The 27,719-nt window shown below is 40.2% G+C and overlaps 1 protein-coding gene across 6 annotated transcripts in view; it reads right to left on the bottom strand.

Annotated features, from left to right (window-relative positions):
• Nucleotides 1–14,958, bottom strand: part of Heatr5a (HEAT repeat containing 5A) — a 103,925-nt gene extending 88,967 nt beyond the window's left edge. For 3 of the 6 annotated variants that reach the window (XM_048361919.1, XM_048361918.1, XM_048361915.1), the window contains exon 1: nucleotides 14,442–14,609. The gene's annotated coding sequence lies outside the window, so the exon portion shown is untranslated. Of the gene's footprint in view, nucleotides 1–4,908; nucleotides 4,928–14,441; nucleotides 14,611–14,842 lie in introns of those variants that run through there. The other 3 variants (XM_048361916.1, XM_048361917.1, XM_048361920.1) reach the window with 3 other exon arrangements.
• Nucleotides 14,959–27,719: the final 12,761 nt, after the last annotated feature.

Below are 27,719 nucleotides of genomic sequence, written 5' to 3' on the forward strand. Positions count from 1 at the left end.
CCTGTTTTTCAGGATAGATGCCTAGGAGTGGTATGGCTGGGTCATAGGGTAGGTCTATGCTGAGTTTTTGAGGAACCTCCCTACTGTTCTCCAGAGTGGTTGTACTAGTTTATACTCCCACCAACAATGGAGAAGGGTTCCTCTTTCTCCGAATCCCCTCCAGCATTTGTTGTTGCTTGAGTTCAGAGTATAGGCCATTCTAACTGGAGTGAGATGGTATCTCATCAGGCTTGTTTTTATTTGTATTTCCTTTACGGCCAGGATGTTGAACATTTCCTCATATGTTTCTTTGCCATTTTTATTTCTTCTGTGAAGTCTCTCTTTAGCTCCTTTTCCCATTTAATTATTGGTTTACTGGGTTTGGAGGGAGTTAGTTTCTTGAGTTCTCTGTAGATGATGGATATTAGGCCTTTGTCTGTTGCTGTGCTGGTGAAGATCTTTTCCCATATGGTTGGCTGTCTTTCTAGTTTAGTGGCTATGTCTTTAGCTGTGCAGAAACTTTTTATTTTGAGGTAGTCCCATTTGTTGAGTCTCTCTCCTATCTGTTGTGTCTCTGTTCAGGAAGTTCCTGCCTATGCCTATAAGTTCTAGTGTCTCTCCTACTCTGTCCTTCAGTAGTTTCAGGTCTGATGTTCAGGTCTTTAACCCATTTTGAGTTGATCTTGGTGCATGGTGATAGGCTAGGGTCCACTTTGAGTTTTCTACATGTGGCTGCCCAGTTTTCCCAGCACCAGTAGTTGAAGAGGCTATGTTTTTTCCATTGTATATTTTTAGCTCCTTTGTCAATTATCAGCCGACTGGAAGTATGCGGATTTACCTCTAGGTCTTCTATCCTATTCCATTGATCTTCAGGTCTGTTTTTATGCCAGTGGTACTGGGTTTTGAACTCAGGATTTTATATTTGTTCCACGGGTGCTTTAGTCCTGATCCACACCACCAGCTCTCTTTTATGCACTGGTTATTTTGGGTCCCATGACAGGACACTGATCCTCCTATTTTGTCTTTTGCAGTGGCTGCAGCAAAGCACTCTGAAATAGTTAAGTAATCAACCAACACAAATTGTGGCAAAATCTAACAGGTGAACGTAAATAGCGGGTATGGGAGTGACTGGTTTACTATTCTCTAAAATTCTGTTTTTGCAGTTTTAAAGATCACAATAAACTGGGCACTGGTAGCTCACACCTGTAATCTTAATCTACTCAGGAAGCTGAGATCTGAGGATCTTGGTTCAAAGCCAGCCCAGGCAGGAAAGTCTCAAAGACTCTTATCTCCAATTAACTGCCTCTGTTACCTAAAGTGGAGCTGTGGCTCAAAGTGGTAGAGCGTTAGCCTTGAGCTCAAGAGATCAGGGCAGCGCCCAGGCCCTGAGTTCAAGTCCCATGACCAACAATAACATCAACAAAATGATCACAGAAATAGTAGGGGAAAAAAGAAGAAAAAATACAAGGTAGATTAAATTTTTCTCTGCTCCTGGTAGCCGAAGTATTGGGGCGATTAGGCTGGAGATGTGCGTGGATCCAGGTTTTTAGGAATTTGCATAGGTACTAAAGGAGACCTGTCTCTTCTATAAAAAGAAAACTCAACTACTTATAGTAGTAGGTGTCATCAGGAACTACAAAGAGACATATACATAAACAACGTATTGCAGTCATATTCACTAATATATCAAAAATAAGTTTGCCAAGGAACTGGTAGCTCACACCTGTAATCCTAGCTACTCAAGAGGCTGAGATTTGGTTTGAAGCAAGCCTAAAAAACAAAATCTATGAGACTTTAACTTTCAATTAACCACCAAGAGAAGAGGTAGAGCATTATCCTTGAGGAAAAAATAATCTGAAAGACAGTGATCATGCCTGGAACTCAAGCCCCAGGACTAACACCACACCACACACACACACACACACACACACACACACACACACACACACGGATGGATAGAAGAGTGGCTAAAGCAGTAAAGTACCTGCCTAGAACATTCACAGAGGAAAAAAGATTGTGTAAAACTTCAAGCTAACTAGCAACCATTTACAGAAACGCAGATAGACTGCAACAGGTAATTAAAATTTTAAAAAGTACAATATGTACCTCACATTCCCCTAAATAAATCTCACTAGTTGAGGAGAGAAGCCACTAAGTACTTAATGCATACAGGGAAATCATATGTGAGATTTGTAGTAGGTACAAGGAAAAGAAGAGTTGTCAATATTTAAACATTGCCAATATTTTACACATAAAAATCTAGGAGGTACAGGTACTTAAAATATTTGTCAAAGTCTATGGGGTTTTATTTGTTTAAACTTAATATGCATTTTCCATCCCAATACTTTATCTTATTTGTGTTCTCTATGTTGGCCCAGCTACTATTATCTCTTCTATAGACAGTGGGTGACCCCTCTCAATTGGTCATGCCCCAAAGCATGGGTGCTATCCCAGAATGTTTGTGCTCAAGGCTAGTGCTCTACCACTTGGAACCACAGCACCATTTCTAGCTTTTTGGTATTTGGAAATTAATAGTCTCAAAGAGTTAATCTGTCCTGGCTGGCTTTGAACCATGATCCTCAGATCTCAGCCCTCCTGAGTAGCAGCTAGGATTACAGGCATGAGACACTGGCATTGGTGCCCAGCTCCAGAAATGTAACTTTTAATGCACAAAGAACACAAGCAATGCTGCCAAGAACTCACTTTACAGAGACAGAATGAATAGCTATCTGTGATAGCTTGGGAGAAAAAATAACCTTAGTATCACACAGAAAATTTCTTGTAACTACCAGGGCAGGTGAAAATCCTCTTAAGAATCAAATTACCCTTGCTGGAGGTCATTAAGACTGCTGAAGAGACATTTTTTTCTTTAGGCAACAGCAATATTGTGGTGTAAAATGATCTATCAAGAAGCAAAATAGCTAATACAATGTGATAATAAATAATTCAGCAAAAGCTTGAGATCATAAGCAGGGCAAAAAGTTATCTCTAATGCCCTCAATACATTCCTCATATAAATCACTCCTAAAAGAAGCAGCCAATTGATATTGGTGATATCACTTCTAAACCCCAAATCTCGACTGTACCTGGCATCATCACACACACACTATCAATGTGATAAGGATCTGCATTCTGTAACAGATGCAACTGTTTTTATCTGAAATCTCTTTTTTTTTGGACGATGGAGACAAATGTAATATCTGCTGTAAGTTTTGTGGGGTTTTTTTTTGGCCAGTCCTAGGCAGTGAACTCAGGGCCTGAGCACTGTCCCTGGCTTCGTTTTTTTTGTTGTTGTTGTTGTTTTTGCTCAAGGCTAGCACTCTGCCACTTGAGCCACAGCGCCACTTCTGGCCATTTTCTGTATATGTGGTGCTGAGGAATCGAACCCAGGGCCTCATGTATAAGAGGCAAGCACTCTTGCCATTAGGCCATATTCCCAGCCCCTGCTGTAAGTTTTAATAAAACCACAATCCAACAAGCCCACAAGGATTGTTTATTTTGCCCTTATTTTCCACTTTCATGCTTCTGTTGAGATTATAAAGTGATCAATTTACTGAAAGGAAACATAACAGCAATATATTTAAACTTTAAAAAAGTATTTTGTTTTTATCTTTCTGAGAAGTTGGGATTATAGGTAAGAACCACCATTCCTAATTTAAATATATTTTTTCAAAATACAATAAGTTGCAGCTTTAAAAACAGAAAAAACTGCTGCTCTAAATGCAATGCTCCTCTAACTAGATGCCATTTTATTAACAGGTGGTACTTTTATGGACACTGAACGATGGTCTAGGCACTACTTTTATATGTATTTTCTTGAGTAATTGGCAAAACTGTCTGAGAAGTTGCTATTTCATTAGTCCTCTTTTACAATTTTCTTTTAAATTGAGGCAGAGAGATGTTAACCAAGTAGCTTTTCTAAGTTCACACAGATCTTGATTGTACCTTTAAGCAATTTGACTATGTCTATGTGTTTAATCAGTATATACTATGCTGTCATCCTTTCATGCAATCAAAACACCTCAAACATCCTAAAACATCATTTTTTTCTTGGTACTGGGATTTGAACTCAGGGCCTTGCTCTTGTTGGTAGGTGCTCTACTGCTAAGCTGCCCATCCAGCCTTTTTTTGCACTGGTTACTTTATTTTTAATACCAGTACTAGAGCTTAAGTAATACAGAGCCTCATGTTCTCGCTCAGCTTTTTTGATTAGCTACTCAGGAGACTGAGATCTGAAAACTGATGTTCAGACCCAGCCAGCCAGACAAATCTACGAGACTCTCTGGAAGTGAAGGTATGACTCAAATGGTAGAACGCGCTAGCCTTAGTGAAAAGTCCAAACCCCTGAGTTCCAGCACAAATACCAACACTAAAAAAAACCAAAAACCACAAAACCCAAGACTTATCTCCAAATAACTACCAAAAAACTGGAAGTAGGGCTGGGGATATGGCCTAGTGGCAAGAGTGCTTGCCCCATATACATGAGGCCCTGGGTTTAATTCCCCAGCACCACATATATAGAAAATGGCCAGAAGTGGCGCTGTGACTCAAGTGGCAGAGTGCTAGCCTTGAGCAAAAAGAAGCCAGGGATAGTGCTCAGGCCCTGAGTCCAAGCCCCAGGACTGTCAAAAAAAAAAAAAAAAAAACTGGAAGTGGATGTGAGGCTCCACTGGTAGAACACCAGACATGAGCAAAAATAAAAAGCCATGCAAGGCCCTGAGTTCAAGCCCTAGCACCCATAAAAAGAAAGAAAGCAGGTAAAATAGAAGGAAAGATAAACCTTTAATATGCAATAAAAAGCAAAATTAATCAAATGTTTCATGACTTAAGAAATTCTAAGCATGACAAAACATTGCTAGATTTCCTTTAGTAAAATAACTCCCCTCTACTAGTAAGAATACGAGTTTAATGGAGAAGTTTAAGACTTACTAAGTTAAACTGGATGTAGTTGTCCACACCAGGAGTTCCTCCTAGCTATTTAAGAAGCTGAGGCAGGATTGTCGCTTGACTTGCTAGAGTTTAAGGCCAGTCTGGACAACAAAGCAAGATAATTTCTCAAACGAAAACAGAAGAAAAGAACCACTTAGGTACTTAACTAGCTGAATACTGGCAATTTATGAGTGAAACTTAACTACCATGCTATATCTTCAAAGGTGAAGCAGAGTATATGAGATTAATGTATGCACACAGTACTGCCCCATGAGCCAAGAGAAATAATATATAAACACTGCTGGTAGAAAAAGGAACCAGAAGAGGGTCAATTTTCTAGGGCCGGGGTTCTCTAAGTAACTGGCTCCAAAGTCCAAGAGCAGTTAACAACTGTATTATCAACAAGATTCATTTTCTACCTGAAAATGAGGTAACACTGGGTTTATATAGGTAATAAAGTGTAAACAACTTCAATAATGTCAAACAGACATAGGCTGCTCATTATGCCAATTTTGACAGGAAGTACAAACTCATTTTCTCTATTTAGAATTTGCAAACCTATACTGAGATAGATGGAAATGTGAAAACCAGGGGAAGAAAGTATTCCTAGGGTTTTTTTGTTGTTGTTGTTGTTATTTCAGGGCTTTCAAGTCACTTTGAAAAGGGAAAGAAGAAATCATAATCAAAGAGACCATCAGAAATAGGATACGTTTGTTGAACTAAGTTTTTAGCTTTTTCCTTCCAGAGTACAATAAAGCAATTCACAAAATGTAAGTCATGGGCATTAAATGAAATTAATTCCAAAGTGTATCAAGTTTTGAAGTAAGAATCGCACTTAAATTTCAACAACTTTTCTTTCACTTCTCTGAAAGACAATCTCTAGTTCCAATTCACCCTCCAGTCTTCCATTTCTCTGGTTCTGTTCAAAAAGAATGACGTGAAAGAAATAACCAACACGGGGCTGGGAATATAGCCTAGTGGCAAGAGTGCTTGCCTCCTACACATGAAGCTCTCGGTTTGATTCCCCAGCACCACATATATGGAAAACGGCCAGAAGGGGCGCTGTGGCTCAGGTGGCAGAGTGCTAGCCTTGAGCGGGAAGAAGCCAGGGACAGTGCTCAGGCCCTGAGTCCAAGGCCCAGGACTGGCCACAAAAAAAAAAAAAAAAAAAAAGAAATAACCAACACTCAAGAACTCCAACACTTCTGGAAACATATGAATCCTAAAATCCAAACTTTCCCCAAAGGTACGGTAATTATCCTTATTCTAGAAACAAGACGGATCACTGTAGTCTGAATTCAAATTCACACTTGTTATTTAGACTTTACAGAACAATACATTAGTTCATGCTTTAGATGCCGCCTATAAAGAGCAAATGGAATGCCTTCATTACTGTACTTTACACTGCTCTAGGCCTGATCCTAATGGTGGTTTGCTGTCACCTATTGGCTTCAAGGCAAAAAGGACAACTGAAGCAAATCATTTACAATTTCAAAGTTCTTTAATAGCTATGGCTTGATGATTTAATCTTGACTATTTCATCCTTGAATCTAAAATAGTTTGCTTCTTTCTACAATAAACACATTATTTTAAAATTCAGCTAAAAAAATCACTTCAGAAAACAGCAGGAGGGCTGGGAATATGGCCTAGTGGCAAGAACAGTGCTTGCCTTCTTCTACACATGAAGCTCTCGGTTCGATTCCCCAGCACCACATATATGGAAAACGGCCAGAAGGGGCGCTGTGGCTCAGGTGGCAGAGTGCTAGCCTTGAGCGGGAAGAAGCCAGGGATGGTGCTCAGGCCCTGAGTCCAAGGCCCAGGACTGGCAAAAAAAAAAAAGAAAGAAAGAAAGAAAGAAAACGGCAGGAAAAGCTGACAATGAAATTCAATTTTATAACAAAATTTTATATAAACATTCTTTTCTGCTTATAGCAATCACAAATACAATTATCATTATATTTTAAGATGTAAACTCTTTAACACTGACTTAAACTCGATAAAAAAAATACTTTAATTTAGAAATCCTTTAATTTCGCTGATTGGTTCAAGACAATCTAAGATTTTGCAAAACTGGCTTTTAGTGGTAGTGAGGTTTGAACTCAGGAGCTGGCACTTACTAAGGCAACCACTGTGCCACTTAAACCACAATGCCAACCCCTCCCACTTTTATTTTTGCTTTAGTAATCTTGCAGATAGGGTCTTGTGTTTTTCTTAGGGTCAGCCTCAGACCATGACTCTCCTATCTATAGCTCTCCTTGTAGCACCACTATACCCAACTTACTGAGATGGGTTCTTGCTAACTTTCTGCTCTAGTTAGAGACACACACACATACACAAACAGAAACATGTAACATACATACAAATACAAATATATAACATATCATATGTAATATTATATAAATCTATGTAATATAATAAATAAAATTTAAATAAGTATTATAATATATTATTATGTATATATAAAAGGAGAACATCCAGGCCTACCCACTGGAAAAGAAAGAAACCGGGGGAGATGTGGAACAACAGCAGCATTGACAACCTTACCAAAGAATACTGCTACCTACTGATGCAGCAAAAAGGGAGGTAACCAGGCTAAAGAGAGCAAGGTAAAGAGGAAAAGGAGGAAGACAAAGATGACAAAGACAAAGACAAAGTTGGTTCTAGTATAGTTTTCTTTCCTTGGCCCTACAGTATTTAACCCTCTTGTACCTAACCAATCCTTGTTTTTTTTTTTTTTTTCAAGCAAAAAGATGGATTTATTGGGGAAGTAAAAAGTATACTGACGGGTCAGGGTCACGGCCCAGACTCCCCTGGAAGCGCAACCCTAAAAAGCAGGCTGGCAGGCCAGGGCCCCAGCCCAGACTGGAGCTGGGACCACGCCCTGGGCCCCGCTGGGGGTCGGTTTATAAAGACAAACACCACATGGTCAAGCCTGCCACACGCAGGTGGCCAATGAGGTTACAACACTTACAGAGCATGCCAGGTCACACACACAGGTGGCCAATGGAGTTACAATCTGTCTCATAGTAACTATTTGAACCAACCAATCATTTTCTAAATCAATCCTTTCAAAGAAAATAAAAAATCAAACTAGATGCAATGGCTCATACCTGTAATCCTAACTAAGCTGGAGGCTAAGATCATGAGAATCACGGTTCTAGGCCAGCCTGGAAAATAATCTTTAAAATTTTATTTTTATTGTCAAAGTAATGTACAGAGGGGTTAGTTACATACGTAAGGCAATGAGTACATTTCTTATCAAACATTTTACCTCCTCATTTATTTGTCTCCCACCTGTTCCCCCAGCTCCCCCAAACCCAGAAAATAAATATTTTGAGGTCTCATCTCAACAGAAAAAGCCAGGCACAACAAAGGCCCAGGCTGTCTGGTGTGCGTGTGTGTTTCCCATCACTGAATAATAGGCCAAGAGAAGTGCAAATACACAAAGCTCCAAGAACCACAGAGGAGCATATTTAGCAGTGTACAGAAATAGGATGGAATAGGAAAGAAATGAATTATAAAGAAAAATAATTTGTAACAAGTTGGGGCCAGACAGGACTAGAGGTTGGGATGGCTTTCTCTTGCTCTTCTTTCTTGTTTATCCAAAGTTCTATAAGGGATGAGAAAAACGGCAGACCAGCTGGATTAAATGGATAAGAAGTGGGAACCCAATTGCTGGACACTGTGCCTGAAAATTCTCCTTCCAGACTATGAACAGAGAATCCCTGAAGTGTAAAAGGAAGCGTTAGGCTGGGAATACGGCCTAGTAGTAAAGTGCTTGCCTCATATGCATGAAGCCCTGGGTTCGATTCCTCAGCATAACATATAGAAAAACCACAAGTGGCGCTGTGGCTCAAGTGGTAGAGTGCTAGACTTGAGCAAAAAGAAGCCAGAGACAGTGCCTAGGCCTTGAGTCCCAAGCCCCAGGACTGGCAACAACAACAAAACAAAAACAAAAACAAAAGAAGTGTTGGGGGGTGAGGAGTAAGGAGTAGAACCAACTTTATTAAGGGAGTGAAAGGGGAAAAGTCTTTTGTTCTTTTCAGATCTGCTTACTAAAATCCTTCCTATTTACTCCTCCTAACAATGAAGTTTAAGATTGATTTATTTATATTTTTTCCAGTCATGGTAAATCATGTCTGTAATCCCAGCTCCTTGAGTTGTAGGCAATGAAAGGAATGTGGTTCAAAGTCTATCTCAGCAAAGCTAGTGAGATTCTATCTCAATCAATAAGCTGGGCATGGTAGCTCCTGTCATCCCAGCACTTGGGAGGCTTTAGGTAAGGGCACTGTCATCTAGCCTACTTCCAAGACACAACAGCTATACCCTATCTAAAAATAACTGACACTTGTACTCACTAGACACTACGTGGAAAATGAACCATTCAACTTGTGGGTGGGAACAGAAGAGAAAAACTGGGAGAGAAAGGGAAAGGGTAACATTGTTCAAAAAGAAATGTACTTATTGTCTACTGTCAACATTACATTTAGAGGCTGGGGATATGGCCTAGTGGCAAGAGTGCTTGCCTCGTATACATGAGGCCCTAGGTTCGATTCCCCAGCACCACATATACAGAAAATGGCCAGAAGTGGCGCTGTGGCTCAAGTGGCAGAGTGCTAGCCTTGAGCAAGAAGAAGCCAGGGACAGTGCTCAGGCCCTGAGTCCAAGCCCCAGGACTGGCCAAAAAACAAAAAAAACAAAAAAAAACATTACATTTAAAGCCCTAGGCGAATTTTCTTTGGCGTAGGCCACGTGGCTACTATATATGTTCTTGGTACACTGTGTATTATATATATATGTCTACCTGACCTAGGGAAGGGAAAGAAAAACAGGGTGTAAGATATTACAAGAAATGTACACACTGCCCTACTATTTAACTGTACCCCTTGAGCACAACACCTTGTCAAAAATTTTTGATTAATTAATAAATTATACAAAAAAAAGAAATGTACTCATTACCCGACATGTCTATCACCCTTCTGCACATCACCTCTACAATAGTAACACGTATTTTAAAAAATAAATAAAAACTGAAACTTAAAACTTTATGGGTAGGGGCTTGACTACCAAGTACAAAGACTGAGATCAAACCCTAGCACAAAATACACAAAAGAAAAAAATTATCTAAGGCTAAAAATGCTACTTTCCTGAGAGAAAATAACATCCAGGTCTATTTTCAACATTTGTTTCTAACCACAGCTATCAATAACAATTACTACCATTAATGCTGAAGCATATGATCTTTGACTTTATTTCACAACATTTTGCTCTCTTGTGTGTCTTTAACACTTGGAGCCTTTCTGTTAAAACTGCTAGGTCTTCTAGACACATCAGCTTTCAAAGAGTCCTTTCCTCCGGGGCAAATTAGTAAGTACTAAAAGTATTAGTTTATTCTTGGTCTATTAGCACTTTTCACCACTCTCTACTCCACAAACCAAACTTTTGCATCTCCTTCATGGGAGAAGAGAGTTCATTCTGGATATGTAGGAATGCCAGAAGCACATTTTAAGATGAGAAGCTCTAGTTTGTAAAAAAATATCACCACCTAGAAATCTCATGACTTGGTACTTGGTTGGGAATTTAGTACCAGGAAGTGAAACCCAAACAAACAGGTCTATATAACAATTTAGTGTTCCAGAACTCATGGATTTTATTAGATGACTTTTGATCCAGTTATCTGAATTCTAGCTAAAGGACTACATAAAAAATTGAAGGAGCAGGCGGGTTGCTGGTGGCTAATGCCTGTGATCCTACTCAGGAGGCTGAGATCTGGGGATCATGATTTGAAGCAGCCTGGGTAGGAAAATCTGAGACTTTCATCTCCAAGTAACTACTCCTTCCCCACGCTCCTCCCAAAAAAGCCAGAAATGGAGCTCAAGCACTAGAACACTAGAGCCTTGAGCACAAAAGCTTAGGAACAGCCTTGAGTTCAAGCCACAGGATTGGCATGTGTCTCACACACACACACACACACACACACACACACACGCACGCGCGCGCACACACAGAGGAGTAAACCAAGCGCAGAAAGAATTCAACAGAGGCAGCAAACAATGATGGAGGAGACTGAAATACTATTTAAATGTAGAGCAATTTGAAACTATGAGTTCAAAAGTAAAGTTTACAAAAATTCCATTATTCCCCAAGCACAGCAGAATTTTCAGGAGGGCCAAGCCTTTTTGCTCTATTTGCAGAATAACTTGTACTTGCTGCTGGTACAAACTGCCACTCAGAATTTCCTTGTTAGACTCCATCTGCTAAGAATCCTTCCATCTCTTCTCTAAATGTCCATGGCTATTCTCAACACTCATATTTATCCTTAATCCACACTATGGTCTGACATCCTGGTTTTCCTCATGGTTTCACCTTCTAATTCACAATACAACAAATAAAATACCTAGAATTTTGTCCCATTTCTAACTTCTTGGAGCCACACATGAAGGCTTTGCTTGCAGACATTTGCTTCTCACTCCCTGCTAGAGGTCCAGATAGTCTCTTAATTTTCCAAGTATAGCTTACTGGGGTAAGTCCATATTACTCTGGCTTCTTCTGGCTGCTACTGTCATGGCTCATCCACAAAATAGAGTAAATATATTACCTATAATGTCAGTCCTCCATATTGTCTGGGAAACATTCTGTTATCAAATGAACAGGCATTTCTACAGCAAAAAGAAGTCATATTCACATAAGATGGGATAAATAATTACATATAGCAGTTGTATTCTTTCAGGTCAATTTTGCTGCCAAATACGTTTAGAAAAAGCTCAACTTTTGGTCCCTAGAGTTAAAGATCAAATAATTTTCTACTTGTATATTTTTTTCTTTCTGTTTTTTCCCCAAATATCATTCTCTCTCTCTCGGCAGTACTAGGGCTTGAACTCAAATCTTGGTAAGTGCTCTATTGCTTGAGTATTTTTTTTTTGTGTGTGAAAAAAGTTTTAGTGCTTCAATAGATAATTTCAGCTTCAGGTGATTTTATTGTACAACCCCCCCCCCACCATATATTACTTGTATTAAATATGATACTTTATATATGAACCAAAATATTGACTTATGCAACATATGACGCTTACAAATGTAACAGAAAAGGAAATAAATGCTGTAGTGTCTCCTTTGACAAAAATTACTTAGGCAAAAAGGACAACTAAGTTACTGAAAAAAATACAAAAAATTATTTAGTAAAACTGGCACCATATTATTTTAAGATTAGTGAAAGTATATGTACAGCTTTAAATATTTACTATGATCACCTCTTCTAAGTTTTCCTTCTTTGGTATCATATAACCAGCTCTAGTTTCTTAGGCAGCTAACTAGAACTTGTTTCATAGTGCTTTAACATTGCTATTTTATGTCTCTTTTCTAGAAGTGAGTATCTTTTAAGTTGTTATTCATTTATTTTTAAGAATCCAAGTGCAATTCTGGACACAAGGTCCAATTTCAGTCTATTAGACATTTGTTCAGAGTACTAATCTCCCATATGGTTTTTATTGTAAATCCCTATTTAATTTCATGTTCACATTTATATTTCCAATAATATTCCATCTGATCTACTGACCTACTGCAGTCAGTAGATTCATGTTTTTAAAAAGTTTTGAATACAGGCAACTTGCTACTTATGATGAACATCATGAATAACACATTAAAGACAAACACTGACCAACTGAAAAAAAAATCCAGAGGATCTAAATTAAAAGCTGAAAATCAGAAAAGCCATGCTTCTCTTGTATTATTATATTTCTAGGATCCAGAGAGATTTATAGTTTCCAAATTTGCCTGACAGAATTAGAAGAGAATTTAATATCTTATGTATTTAGAGTACTAGTCCAGGAGCCCACAATTATTTCCCATAAAGAACCGGAGTAATACTTAAGGCTTATTGGTCAATATGAACTTTATTAGAACTATTTGTAAACAACATACAAACAGCCATAAGCAATATATAACCAAACAGGCAAGGGTGTGTGCCAATAAAACTTTATCTACAAAAACTGTTAAGATGGGTTTGACCCACAGGTTGTAGCTTAGTCCTTTCCTGTTCCAGATGGAAGAATTTAATACTAAATTTAGACAATGAACACAAGTCTTTACTAGAGCTAGACAATGGGTAGCAAATCTTGACCAATTCTCTAGGCTACAGTTAACTCACTTCTTAAATGAGTTCTAGTAAAAGCATCTCCACATCTGTTAAACAGCAGAGTGCTTTTTCTTTGTACCCTCTCTTACTCTCTCTCCTCAGAATTGTTTTTCTTAGTTTTAAATGAGAGAACTACAGTCTCATTAAAAAAAACAACCAACTATACTATAGGACAATTAGTGAAGCGCTTAAGACTCATTAAGGCTTTTTAAAAATGCAGATGTCATTAAATTGTTTAAACAATTTAGAATAATTTTAAAGTACAGAGTTTAATCTATTTTATTCATAACTAAGAAAGTTTCAAAAAGATGTAAACTATCTTAACACCTGTTTTTAAAATAAGGAAGGAGGGAAGGAGGTAAGAAGGGAAGGAATAAGGAAAAGAGGGAGAGAAGGGGAAAAAGGGAAGGACTGGGGTAAGGACATGTAAACAGGTACTTTTCCCAACAGAGAATGCATTCGTAAAATTAAAACGAATGTAGTTATTTTCGTTAATAGTTTAAACTTTTTTTTAAAAAAGTACTTAGGAGTTATATATTTTCTGCCATTGAATTCAGACCTTTAAATTAGCAAAGGAAAAGGGAAATGACCTAATCTAAGATACATAAATAGTACTGAAGCTTTGCCAAACCTCAGGTCAGTCATCTTTTAAGGTCAGGAGGTGCCTCCCGTCAGGCACCTACCTATCTGTCTGTGTGTAAGGTGGGTGGGTACACGACCAGGGACATCCAACGCGACCCCCAGTATTTCCAACTGTCGCCGATTCTTCTTCTGCTATATAAACTTGCCCACTTATTAAAGGAAAAAAAGAAAGCTTAAGACACCTTCAGTGCTTGTCTACACACTTCCTGTATGAAGGGTGTTAAGCAAGGAAGAGCTCTTCCCGGTATCCACCTCGAGTCCAGTTAGTTCCACGCCGCCTTCGGCTTCGCTAACCACTCACCACGGTTCCTTTTTTTCCTCCTCGGAGCTAAGCATCAACTCCGGGCTGCCAATGCTTTTTTTTCCCGGGCGCCCGCCCCGCTCGTACAGGGCACTCAGCGGGTGCACCTAACTAACGACGGTGCGGGCCGGAGCGGAGGAGGACCTGACCGCGCCGGGCACCCGGGCACCCGGCACCGTGCGGCGGCTACCCGGGGCCGTACGGTTCACACCCACCCGGAGGACAGGTTTGCAGATCCCCAGGCGGAGGCGGCCCGGCGCGCGGAGGGCGCCCGGCCCCGCCGCTGCCCCGTCCAGCCCCGCCGCGCGCGGGGGCCCGGGGGTGGCGGTGTGGGGTGCGGAGGACCGCGCCCCGGAGGGAGCCGGGCTGGGGCGAGGCGGGCCACCAGGGCTGCGACCTCCCGACTCGCCCCGCACGGCGCGGCGGGCCGCGGCGCAGCACCGACTCCGCGCCTACCTGTTGTGCCCGGGGGGTAGCCCGACTTCTCCCCGGAGCCCGCGGGGAGGAAGAGCCAGCCGCCGCCGGGGACCCCACGCTTCCCGCCAGCCCCTCCTCGGCGGGCTCCCGTTCCCCAGGCCGCGGCGCCGGACCCCCTCGGACGGCCCCTCCACCCCCGGGGGGGCCCCGGCGACCCCGGCCGCACCCCTCTCCCACCCCCACCTCCCCCAGCCGCTGCCCCGCCGAGCAGGCCGGGGGGCGCCGTCCCGCCCCAGCCGCCGCCAGGCTGGCCCGACACCGCCCCCTCGCGCCCGGGCCGCGCGCCTCTCCCGGGATCCCCGACCGTCCGCGCGGAGGGGACCCCCGCCCCCCTTCCCGCCACACAGGGCTCCGCGCCGGCGCCGGTCCGCCACGTTTACCTGCTCCCCTGCACCGCGAAAAAGCTCCGAGACGCGCGCGCCGGAGCCGCCGTGAGGCACTGAGGCGGCGGGGCGGGGCCGGGGGGGGCGGGGCCGGGGGGCGGGGCCGGAAAGCCCGAGAGGGCGCGGCCCGGGCGGGAGACCCGGAAGGAAGCGCGCCGGAGCCGGGCCGCGGCTGCCAGCCCCGCTAGCCGGCCGCCGAGCCATCGAGCGCCCGCGGTGGCCGGCCTGACTGCTCCATTGCTGAAAGAGTGATGAGGCCCGAGGCAGAAGTCGTGTCCGAGGGGACTTTGCCACCCGCAGCGTCCGGCCACAACTATTTTTATCGGCAGCTAAAAAAATCCGAGGGTGTAGCCTGGGGTGGGGGGCGGGTCGGGAGGGGGCTTCGGGAGGCAAAGATACCGCTACGCGCAGCTTCAAGGGGCCCTGAGCAGCCCGGACCCGACCGGAACCAGAGGTCAAGCTCAGTCAAGGTCACACGCTGAGTGCAGGGGATGGGATGAGCTCCCTGCCGCTTCCCGGCTGTCTTGTGAGCGTTTCCACTATAATCAGGGTTTCCAGTGTTATTTCTCAGGTTTTATTTTGAAACAATCTCATACTTAACAACAACAACAAAAAATGTTGCCAACACGGTACAGAGAATATCTTTTTCCCTGAACGGTTGGGGATTTAAGTTACTGACCCCGTGCTCCACTCTACACAGTCACAATATAACTATCAAATGAGAGCGTTTTTGTGGCCTGGTGTGATTTGCCTGTTGCCCAAATGATGCCCTTTGTTGTAAAAGTATCCAGTTCCAGAACCAGAAAAAAACAACAAAAACAAATTAACACTCCCCACCCCACATCCCCCCAAAAAACAAAAACCCATTTACTTGCCACCTGTCTTCAGTTGCCCTCAGTCTGGAACACCTTCCTTAGTCTTTCTTGGACTTCCATATCCTTGGCATTTTTTTAGGATTCCTAGCCAATTATATTCACATAATGCCCTTCACTTTGGATCTGGTATTTGAGGGCCATAGATTCAAGCTGAGACGTTTTGGAGGAGTTTGGTAAGTGATGCTGTGTTCTTTCCATTGTATTCCACCCATGGTGCAATTGTAATTTCTCTCATTATGGATGTTTATTTTAATATGATATTACCTGCCAGACTTTTTCATTGTAAGGTTTTTCTTTTTACCCCTGTAATTAATGGGTATCTTCTGAGAGGAGATTATCTGAAGCTATCTTGTTCCATACTTTTGTTTGGTTTTGTTTTTGTTGCCAGTCCTGGGGCTTGAACTCAGGGCCTGAGCACTGTCCCTGGCTTCTTCCCGCTCAAGGCTAGCACTCTGCCACTTGAGCCACAGTGCCACTTCTGGCTTTATATATATATATATAGTGCTGAGGAATTGAATCCAGGGCTTCATGTATACGAGATGAGCACTTTATACCACTAGGCCATATTCCCAGCCCCATCTTGTTCCATATTTTTAAATAAGCCTGCTTCTCACCAAATTTACAATTTATAATTATGTATTAAAACCTTTATATTTCATTAATTATTATTTACTTTGATATTCAAATTGTGCTATTTGGTCTGTAGAAGCCCCATGCATTCTGGTGTGTGTGTGTGTGTGTGTGTGTGTGTGTGTGTGTGCGTGCATACACCAATATTTGAAAAACAATATTTGAAAAAGTTTTGTATAGAATGTACCCAACATCCAGATTCTGTATTAATAATTTACCATTCTGTGCCTTTTAGACATATTCCTATCATCCGTTGAGCATTTCCTTACTCTCTGGAATAATAAGGTTCCAGATTCATCTTGCCCCAGCCTGGATGCAGCCATCCACAAGTCCTAGTTCTTCTGAATGGAAAATACTATTTAGAAACCCTAAGTTTTCTTACTAATGTTGCAGCAGCACAGCCCAACGAATACGCGTACATTTATACTCATACAGTGCATCTATGTATATATTTTACACACAAATTTACAGTTGTATTTATTAACCTACCTAAATACTACAAAACCATGTATTCATGGTAATACCTCCAGTTCAGCCTCAAAAGGGTCCTCTACATTTGGGCTGGGAATGTGATTTAGTGGTAGGTAGAGTGCTTGCCTAGCATGCATGAGGCCCTGGGTTCAATTCCTCAGCACCACATATATAGAAAAAAACCCAGAAGTGGTGCTGTGGCTCAAGTGGTAGAGTGCTAGCCTTGAGCAAAAGGAAGTCAGGGACAGTGCTCAGGCCTTGAGTTTGGTCCTGTACATTTGTAACTCTTTTCTCCTACAGTATTCTAATACTTTAAGATGTTTATCAACTTAAACAGTCCCACCCCATGTAAGCAATCACCTATAGCTGTCCTCTATTCCTTTAAAGTTCTTAAAGTTCTGAAACCCCCTTATTGGCCACTTTAACCCTCCTCCCAGATTCCCTTTCCTCATCTCTGTTTCCACACACTTAGTTCATGTCCAGTCCATAACCACTCCCCACCCTGCCCAGGTTCAAATATTTCATGACAAACATCCTTCTGGCATATTCCCTATTCCACTTAATGTATATGGGTGCATGTGTGTTTATACATATACTATACTATATATAACATGCTTAATATACACATTTTACCTCAAATATTTTTACACTGTCTTGTACATATGCATACTATATGAATTAGTCATTGTAAGATATTATATAAAACATTCATTATATTACACTATACATATACATACTATATAGTCACATACATACTATTATGTATATTTGTGCATATGTGCATCTAACATATTCATGTGTATACACATATTGTGTGTAGGTATAGATTACTATAAAGAATAGTATACTGTAGATAACAATATATATTAAACTATAAACACATAGTATGTATGTGTACACACTGTTTAAAGTCTTTTAAGAAAGGTGCAAAAGTTATAGTATTCTCAAGGGGAGAATAATAACTAACAAGGCATAAGGTACTAAAAGAAAGAGATAACATTTAAAATAGTCCTTGATGTTGGGCAGTACTAGCTACTTGAGAAGCTAAAGTGGAAGATCTCTTGAAATCAAGAGTTCAAGGTCACCCTGAGTGAAATAGTGAAACTTTCTCAAAATAAATAAATTTCAATTGGGCACCAGTGTCTCACACTTGTAATCTTAGCTGCTCTGAAGGCTAAGATCTGAAGATTATGCTTTGAAACCAGCACAGGCAGAAAAATCTATAAAACCCAATCTCCAATTATCCCACAAAAACTCAGAATAGAGGCAAAGCTCAAGTTGATAGAACATGAGCCATGAGCAAGAAAACCAAGCAATAGTGTGAGGCTCTGAGTTAAAGCACCAGTACCAGCACAAAAATATGTTTTTGTGTGTGGCCAGTCCTGGGGCTTGAACTCAGGGCCTGGGCACTGTCCCCGAGCTGCTTTTCCTCAACGCCAGCACTCTACTACTTGAACCACAGTGACACTTCTGGCTTTTTCTGCTTATGTGGTACTGAAGAATCAAGCCCAGGGCTTCATGCATGCTAGGCAAGCACTCTACTGCTAAGCCACATTCCAAGCCCCATAAATAATTTTTAATAAAAATTTTTCTTTCTTTTGTTTCTTGTGCTGGTGATTAAACATGCTAGATTAGTGCTCTACCCAATGAGCTACATTCCCTGACTATAAAATGGACTTTGGATGACATATAAGAATGGATGAGTAGAATACACTATGTTACATAGCAAGAAAGGAAGAAAGGAAAAAAGGAAGAGAGAAAGAAAGAAAGAAAGAAAGAAAGAAAGAAAGAAAGAAAGAAAGAAAGAAAAAGAAAGAGAGAAAGAGGGAGGGAGGGAGGGAGGGAAGGAGGGAGGGAGGGAGGGAGAAAGGGTGGGAGGAAAGGAAGGAAGGAAGGAAAAAAGGAAGGAAGGAAGGAAGGAAGGGAGAAAGGAAGGAAGGAAGGAAAGAAGGAAGGAAGGAAGGAAGGAAGGTCTAGAAAATAATTTGAATGGGCCTAAAGATATAATTCCTTTTGGCTAAGTATGTAATACAGAATTGCAATGCTAGAATTTCAGAGCTAGAAGCAATATTGCCTATCATTGAGTGTAATCACTGTTTTACAAAGGATTCAAAGATGAACTGAATGACTAAGAATAAAATTAGGGGGAGTCAGTCTAGAGGAGAAAATAATAATTTAATTTTAAACATGTCACTTTTTAGGTCACAGGAAGGTAATCAAAAGGAAATGTGGGATTATAGCTCAGAATATGGGTGAGAACTAAAGATGTAAATTAAGAACTTTTCCAGCTGAAACTGACAACTGACAGTAAAAGAAATAAAACAAGGACAGAACTCTAAAACAAAAGTCCACAACTTTTATTATGTTAATCAAATGAAAAAGTGTCCCACCTTTTAGCCCCTATCTTATTTTGTTTATACTTGGATCTCAAATTGAAATTTTGAGCCACGAAGAGGAAGCTATGTTGCAATTGGAGAAAATAGTGCAGCTTTGGGATCAGTGACTTATTTTCAAATTCTAATTCTGCCACCTAATAGGCATGATCTTGGGAAATTGTCTCTGAAGCTCATTTTCTTCCACTCACAAATGAGAACACTACCTCATTCCCTGGTGTGTTTTGAGGATTTGAGAAACAATATAAATAGCATGCAGCCTAATATCAAATAATAGCTAGAATTATTAAGCATTTAATTTCTTACCCATAACTTACTCCAGCCTGTCTGGCATACAAAAAGTCTTATCAGGAAGGGCTTTCTTGTAGGAATGGACACTTTACTAAACTTTCTATTAACTTTCTACTGGTACTCTAAAGCACTACATTGACATTACTTTGCTTCCTATAAGGGGATAATTTTCTCATCAATAAATAAAGCATTTTCATAAATAAAACTGTTGGTATTTAGTGGTGTATGTAAAAATCATGAAGCCAACAGCTACCCACTAAACTTGTTATGAGAAATCCTGCTTTAATACATTGCTCAAACATATCAGAAATAATGATTTTAGGTTCTAAACAGTATACACGTGAGAAACTAAAAATGATAGATTACCTTAAATATTTTATCAGTGATTGGGACTATTGCTGTAGTTCAGTGATAGAGAGCTTGTGCATGAAGTCCTAGCTTAGATGCCTAGCACTGTTACTTAAACACAGGTACACACAGTGTACTTATAGAAGTTGTGCATTTTAGGGTACTCAAAGTGGTCAATAGGAATTCATTTAAAAAGGCCTTCTATATTAATATGTAGCCATTTCTTAGAGAATAATTATATACCATAATGTTTGAACAAGTGTCCCCTAAAGTTTTTTGAGAAGGTAATGTATTATTGCATATGTACACACACGTTGTATATGCACACACACTACTGCTGAACCACTCATCCAGAACTTTTTGCAAAGTTTAGTTTTGAGATAGGGTCTCTCTTCCTGCCTGGGTGCATGCTTGGCCCATGATTGTCCTAAATTAGGATGACAGGCACCAACCATTAGGGCCAGCTATTGGGTCAGAAGAATATCTTGAACTTTTTTACCCAGGCAAAAGCATCAGCATAATATAGTAGCTGATTACAGACACGAGGGCTGGGAATGTTGCCTAGAGGTAGGTAGAGTGCTTGCCTAGCATGCATGAGGCCCTGGGTTCCATTCCTCAGTGCCACATAAACAGAAAAAGCCGGAAGTGGTGCTGTGGCTCAAGTGGTAGAGTGCTAACCTTGAGGAAAAGAAGCTCAGGGACAGTGCCCAAGCCCTGAGTTCAAGCCCCAGGACTGGCACAAGAAAAAAAACAAAGATTATAGACAAGAGCCATCAGTGCCTGGTCACATATTTTTAAAAAATGGTTGGTGCTGGTCCTAAGGCTTGAACTCAGGACTTGAGTGCTGTTCCTGAGCTTTTGTACTAAAGGCAAGTGCTCTACCACTTGAGCCACAGCTCTACTTCTGCCACTCCAGCAGTGCCAAATTGCTGAATGTAAATAGAACCACCCGGGGTTCACATGTGCCAAGCTCATGTTACAAGTTTACCAGTTAGGGTACAGCTTCCATACTGTTGATTTCAATGTGTTTTGCAGCCTGAAATGACACTGATATTTCACTCCAAAAAAAAAAAAAATCCACAAACCCTTTGTGATTTAGCTTTCCAGGTTTTGGTCTACTGAGCATTATGTCTCAATGTACTGCTGAGCTTGCTGTAATCTGTGACAGCTTTTAGCACTAAATTTCCAAATAGATCTTTCAGCTATGGGAAAGGTTGTCTCGGTAGGCAAAATACTACTATAAATTTTCAGTCAAAGAAGTACTTGAGCAGTATAGAGCTTGAGCGGTGATAGCAAGTGAGAAACAGCAGGCCATTTAATCTCAAAAGGAGCACTTAAACACAGAGCGGGTGCTTCACTACATAGGAATACTAAACAAAGGTAAATGTAAAATTACATATTTGATATTTACACGAGACATAATTGTAATTATGTTTATATCTAACTATGACACTAAGGATCCTTCACAAGCCTCATTTTCTGATCAGATAAAGAAATCCAGAGCTTCGCGTATGCACAAACTTCATGATTTTGTTGCAAAGCTGCTGTTGTATTTTACAAGCAAGCTGGTTAACCTCTTTGGATTGCATTTTCCTCCTGTGGCAGATGAGCATATTGTGCTAGTGTCTGCAAGGTTTGTTTTAAAATTCAAGTATTTTCCTATTACTTTTAGGAGAGCCTCTTCAAAGTTAACAGAATAGCTATTATTTTGAAAAATAAGTCAGAATATTTGTGATTTGTCTGTGTTTGCAATGAAATTCCAGAAGGAAGATTTTAAAGCCAAGCCTTCTGAATCTTTGTCAGATACCTGTTCTTTATTATCATGGTTCATATATTTGAAACTATAAAATATGTTAACACTTTATAAAGTCTTTTCCTATAGATATGCAATCATATTAAAAATGTTAAAATATTAGTGTGAGCATATAATTTTAATATTAATTTGTTTATGTATTTATTTTAGCTGGTCCTGGACTTGAACTCAGAGCCTGGCTACTGTCCCTAGGTTTCTTTTGCTCAAGGGTAGCACTCTACCTACCTACCACTTGAACTACAGCTACATTTATAACTGTTTTGGTAATTTATTGGAGAAAAAGAGTCTCATAGACCTCATGCTTGGGCTGGCTTTGAAGCATGATCCTCAGATATCAGCCTTCTAAGTAGCTGGGATTGCAGGCATGAGCCACCAGCGCCCAGCCAATATATTTTTTTTTAATTAGCATCAATTAGTTATACAAAGTAGTTTCATTTTGACATGTCCATGTATGAATACAATGTATCTTAATCAGACTTACTCCTGTCACTCTCCCCTTTCCCAACTGTAATTTTTTTAAATCACAGAAACAAAAACATAAGCTAGGCTGGGGATATAGTCTAGTGGCAAGAGTGCCTGCCTCGGATACACGAGGCCCTAGGTTCGATTCCCCAGCACCACATATACAGAAAACGGCCAGAAGCGGCGCTGTGGCTCAAGTGGCAGAGTGCTAGCCTTGAGCGGGAAGAAGCCAGGGACAGTGCTCAGGCCCTGAGTCCAAGGCCCAGGACTGGCCAAAAAAAAAAAAAAAAAATAAGCTAACTACCTCTACATGACAATCGTTGTACTTTATCTGGTTTTCTTTCAACAGTTACATGTCTGTACTCAGTTACATGCTTGTGGCATATCAACTTTGTATCCATTGTTGCTTAATGAGAGTTGTCCATAGAAACACAGCATTCTGGATATAATGATGCTAGTGTTCAATGATATGAGCCTGACAGGAAGAGAAGTTACTAGGTAAGTAAGATCACCAATACCCCGGGGTGGGAGTGGGGGGACCTAGAACCTGTAGTCAGAAGACTCTGGAGACAGAAGACTCTGGAGATCTTCTCTGGCTTATTGCTTTTCTATGGGTTTCACCTTGGAAGTCAGGGAGAATGTGACTCTGGCAGGAAGTTCCAGTGGAGAGCAAGGATCAGGCCCAAATACACCTGCAGTGACTAGAGGGAACAGTCTTTGGATAATGGGACTTGGAGGAGAATCATTAAAAAGGGAGGGAGGTGGCTATGGGGAATCAATAAAAACAGGGCTGAGAGGAATTAGAAGAAAGTCCTTGATCGGCTTGTTAGGTTTTTTTCCTGCCACAAAGTCCCTGATGGAAACCACAGGAAGCACCATCCTATGCCAAATTAATCACAAAGTTAATGTATCAAGGCGAAGGAACAAAATTTAATGACATTTAGCAACTAAGTTCTTAACACAAGCCAAATCTCAAGGAATAGAATAGGTCAAGCCAAAGCTAGAATTGAGGAAGATGGGTATGTTAATTAAATATTTCACAAGCCCTAAGCTTCTGCTCCTAGCTCTTTAGGCAAAACACTTGTTACCCTGTAGACAGGTAGCTCAGAAAAACAAACTAGTGCTTCTATTTTGAGATATTTCATTTTTTACAAGTACCATATAAGGCATTTCAGAGATCTTTTATTCACCATTTGGAGATTTAAGTTGATGATAGATGATCAGCTACTTAAAAATCAAATGTATTGAAATAATATATAAGATAACATTGACTCAAATAACTTGCAATAAAATTGATAATTTAAAAGTATTTGTCTAATTGAAGAAACAATATAGGAAAGGAGCAAAACTATGTTCTGGATAAATTGTATTCCTGATGAATTATCATATATGAAAACATACCTATGGAAATTCTTATCAATTACTGTTCTTTTCAATCAATTTTATTGTCAAGGTGACAATAAAAGGGGTTACAATTATATACATAAGATAGTGAGCACATTCCTTGTCAAATTTGTTACCTCCTCTCTCATTTTTCTCCCAGTTACTGTGTTTTTGAATAGACATTTCACTAACTTCTTTGGGACACATTATTCTTGAAACAAATTCTAATAAAACCAGTTTATAAGTAAAACTTCTTTAGCTATAAATTGGAGGAAAGAACCTTAGGTAGATGCAACTATTTTACTGACCAATATAAACAACAACTAGAAATTAAGTTACCCATATAATATGATTAAGATAACCAGTGGAGCCTGAGTCATGTATCAGGAAGAAAAAGGAAAAATGTTAATAATGTGGAATAGAATTACATTCTCTTGAACTCAATTTGCCACCCTAAAGGCATTGACAGACCACAGCACAAATCCATTTATAGACCATACTTGCTCATCTTAATAGTATTTTATTGACTTGCATATTCTTTGCTTTTGTTTGCTTCCTTTCTTATATTCTTTGAGATCAAAGTCAAGAAAGACTTATTTATGGTAAAATATTAAGATTTTTAAAAACAAAATATGTGATTCCTTTATGCTACCTGAATTATGTTAAAATATGTGTGTAATTCTGAACAAAGATGGCAAGGGAATAGATAAAATATTGTATTTGAACAATGTGATTATTACAATGTTTTAATTTTTGAAATATTTATTACTGTTATATTGCTTTTATTAAAATAAAAATAAAAAAGAGAAAGCATTTTTGGAAGGTTTCTCTGCAAAGTTCTGATACAATCTTTTGGTAAAGTACATGAACAATAGTAAATGCTCTGTATAAATTTGTTGAATAAGAACAAAAGACAATTACACATTCGGGCAGATTTTCTTTAGAATGAAGCCAAATGATGTCTGTGGATGTGTTGAAATAAGGATAAAATAAGTCTGTCTCCACTAATCTACTTGTTCAGAGCCCTCGGATTGCCCATCCCTGTTTCCTTGAGGTGGAATTAGAGGTTTATTAGTAGGATGCCCATAACATTTATTCTTTACTGGGACACTTCCGTAGAGAGGAGCTGCTATAAGAATGCAGGTTTTTATCTTCCCTTCCTCCCACCCTTCCCCTTCCTTCCTTCCTTCCTTCCTGCCTTCCTTCCTTCCTGCCTGCCTTCCTTCCTTCCTTCCTCTTTTCCTTTTTCTTTCTCTCTTTCTCTCCCTCCCTGCCTTCCTTCCTTCTTCTCTTCCTTTCTCTTTCTCTCCCTCCCTCCCCCTCCCTCACCCCTTCCTCCCCCCCCCACCTCTCCCTCCATCCGTGGTCGCTTTCTCCCTCTCTCCTTCCTTCTTTCCTCTCTCTTTCTTCCTTCATTTCTTTCATATAATGCCAGTGGGGATGTAAAATGATGTGGCTGCTTTGGAAAACAGTTTGGAAGTTTCTCCAAAATAAGTTACATGGAAGTTTTATCAGAGAACTTATCATCAGTTACATGGTAGAGTTACCATATAACAGAAATTCCATTTTAAGTATAACTCCAAGGGGATGGACATATATACACACAAAAACTTGCTCACAAGCTGGTGACGGATGTCTGCCTGCACTCCCTGCTGCTCTGAAGAGTAAGGCAGGAGGAAAGTACATTTGAAGTCAGCCTGGGAAACGAGGTGACAGAGCAAGGTACTATCTTAAAAAACAACCTCTCCCTCCAAAAAACTCCAAAAGAATGATGAAATAATGCAAATGTCTCCTGAGTGATGAAGGTACAAACAAAATGAAGCATATTCATATAATGGAATATTGTTCAGTTATAAAACAGAGAATGTAGTTCGGATTCATAAAATCTACAATTTTGCTGATTCTTGAAAACAGTGTTAGTGAAAGAAGCCAGACACAAAAGGCTAAATGGTATGTGCTTCCACTTATATGAAATACCCAGAAGAGTCAAATGGAGACAAAAACAGATTAGTGTTTGCATGAACTAGAGGTAGGGGAAATGAGGTATAACTTTGATGGGTATAAGCTTTCATTCTTTTTTCTCACTTTTTCAGTTTCATTTCTCGTGTTTTCTTGTTATAGCCTTTGAGAAAGCATGGCTATGTAGCCCAGACTGACCATGAATTTGATCATGAGCCCAGAATCTTCCAGCTTCAGCCTCCTGAGTGCTGGAATTAACAGCAAACACCATCATGCCTGGCTCTTTATAGTTATTTTCTTTCTATTCCTTCCTTCCTTCCTTCCTTCCTTCCTTCCTTCCTTCCTTCCTTCCTTCCTTCCTTCCTTCCTTCCTCCCTCCCTCCCTCCCTCCCTCTCTCCTTCTCCTCCCCTCCCTCCCCCTCTTTCTTTCTTTTCATTCTTTCCCTCTTCCTCCTCCTTCTTTCTTCCTTATTCTTTCTTCCTTCTTTCCTTTTCTTCCTCCTCCAATTTTTCCTCTTTTGCCTTTTTTGGTTTTTAGGGATAGGTTTAGGGATAGCTATCTAGATAGCTCAAGAATTCACAATCTTTCTGCCTCAGTCTCCCTAGTGCTGGGGTTACAGGCAATATGCCACCATAGCGGGCTCAGGTTTCTTATTAGATGACAAAAATGTCCTGGGATTGTGAACTGGTGATGCATAGCTTTGAAAAACATTACTGAAATATTACCTCAAAACAACATTGCACATTGTAGAGAAAATACTGAAAACCATTGAATTATACGTTTATTTTATTTTTTTAATTGTAAAGGTGGTGTCAGAGAGGTTACAGTGAGATAAATCAGGTAATCAGTACATTTCTGTTTGAATAGTGTCACCCCCTCCCTTGAATCTTATATTGTAAAGAGATAAAGTATATGGTATAAGTAAATATTAAAAATAGAATGCCAGGTGCCAGTGGGTCACACCTGTGATCCAAGCTGCTCAGGAGGCTGAGACCTGAGGATTGTGGTTCAAAGCTAGCTGAACCACCAAAAGCCTAAAGTAAAGCTATAGCTCAAGAGGTAGAGCATTAGCCTTGAGCAAAAATTGCTCAGGGACAGCGTCCAGGCCTAGAGTTCAAGCTCCAGGGCCAGCATACACACACACACACACACACACACACACACACACACACACACACACACACACACACACGACAGCTATATTGGAATTGAATGTATGGTTTGTCCTAGATCAGACGGATTTGCAAATGTTTTTATTTCATATTTATTTATTTATTCAGCCAGTCATGGGGCTTGAACTCAGGTCCTGCGTGCTTTCCTTGGCTTCTTTTTGTTCAAGGCTAGCTAGCACTCTACCATGTGAGCCACAGGCCACAGCCCCACTTCTGGCTTTTTCTGTCTGTGGTACTGAGGAATGGAACCCAGGACTTCATGCATGCTAGGCAAGCATGCTACCACTAAGCCACATTCCCAGCCTTTATTTCATACTTAAGCTTGAAATCTATAAGTTTTACATACCACCTATGTCTTCCAGATCATCACCATTTCACTTTATTTCTTCTTGAAATAATATGAAGCCAAAATGAGTGGTTGCATTTGATTTTGATCACCATTTTCTTTATGTTTTCTAAGCTATTTATTCAGTTCCAAACTAGCATTATAATTCTATTTACATTTATTCCATATTCATTTCTCTTTAACTCTTTGTACACTTCCTAATACCTTCTCTACCTTGTTACATAAGTCCCTGTGGCCATTTTTCTTTTTCATAATTAGCATGTAGATTCTTCTACTAATCCCATGCTGTCTTCTAAAATACTATTCTACTGTTAATAAACTTTCTTATACTGACAACTTTTCCCTAGCATGATTTTATCTCCTTGCCATAAAGGAAAACTGACTTCCTCTGAACTTCCTTTACATTTTTGGGTAAAAGGGTGCCTATTTCACCAAGAAGTAGAGGTGTTATTCTCCTGCCTCTGTACTAGGGTTTTCAAACCATGGTTCTCATTTGCTTCTCTGATGTTCACATCCTCTTGAAATACCACTTTCAACTTTACTTTTACCATTTCTTTGCCATCATATTACACTTTCCCAGTGCTCAAAGGTTTGAGCACAGGGTTATAGGTATTTCTCTCTATTCTCAGACTTTTCATCTTGGCTTTCCTAATTTATTATTTGAATGGGGAAGGCTGAATGTAACAGGCTGACCTTTCAATTTCTTGCCACTTTCTGCAAGTACACGTGG

This window comes from Perognathus longimembris, chromosome 14 (assembly GCF_023159225.1).
Source record: "Perognathus longimembris pacificus isolate PPM17 chromosome 14, ASM2315922v1, whole genome shotgun sequence".
NCBI lineage: Eukaryota > Metazoa > Chordata > Mammalia > Rodentia > Heteromyidae > Perognathus > Perognathus longimembris.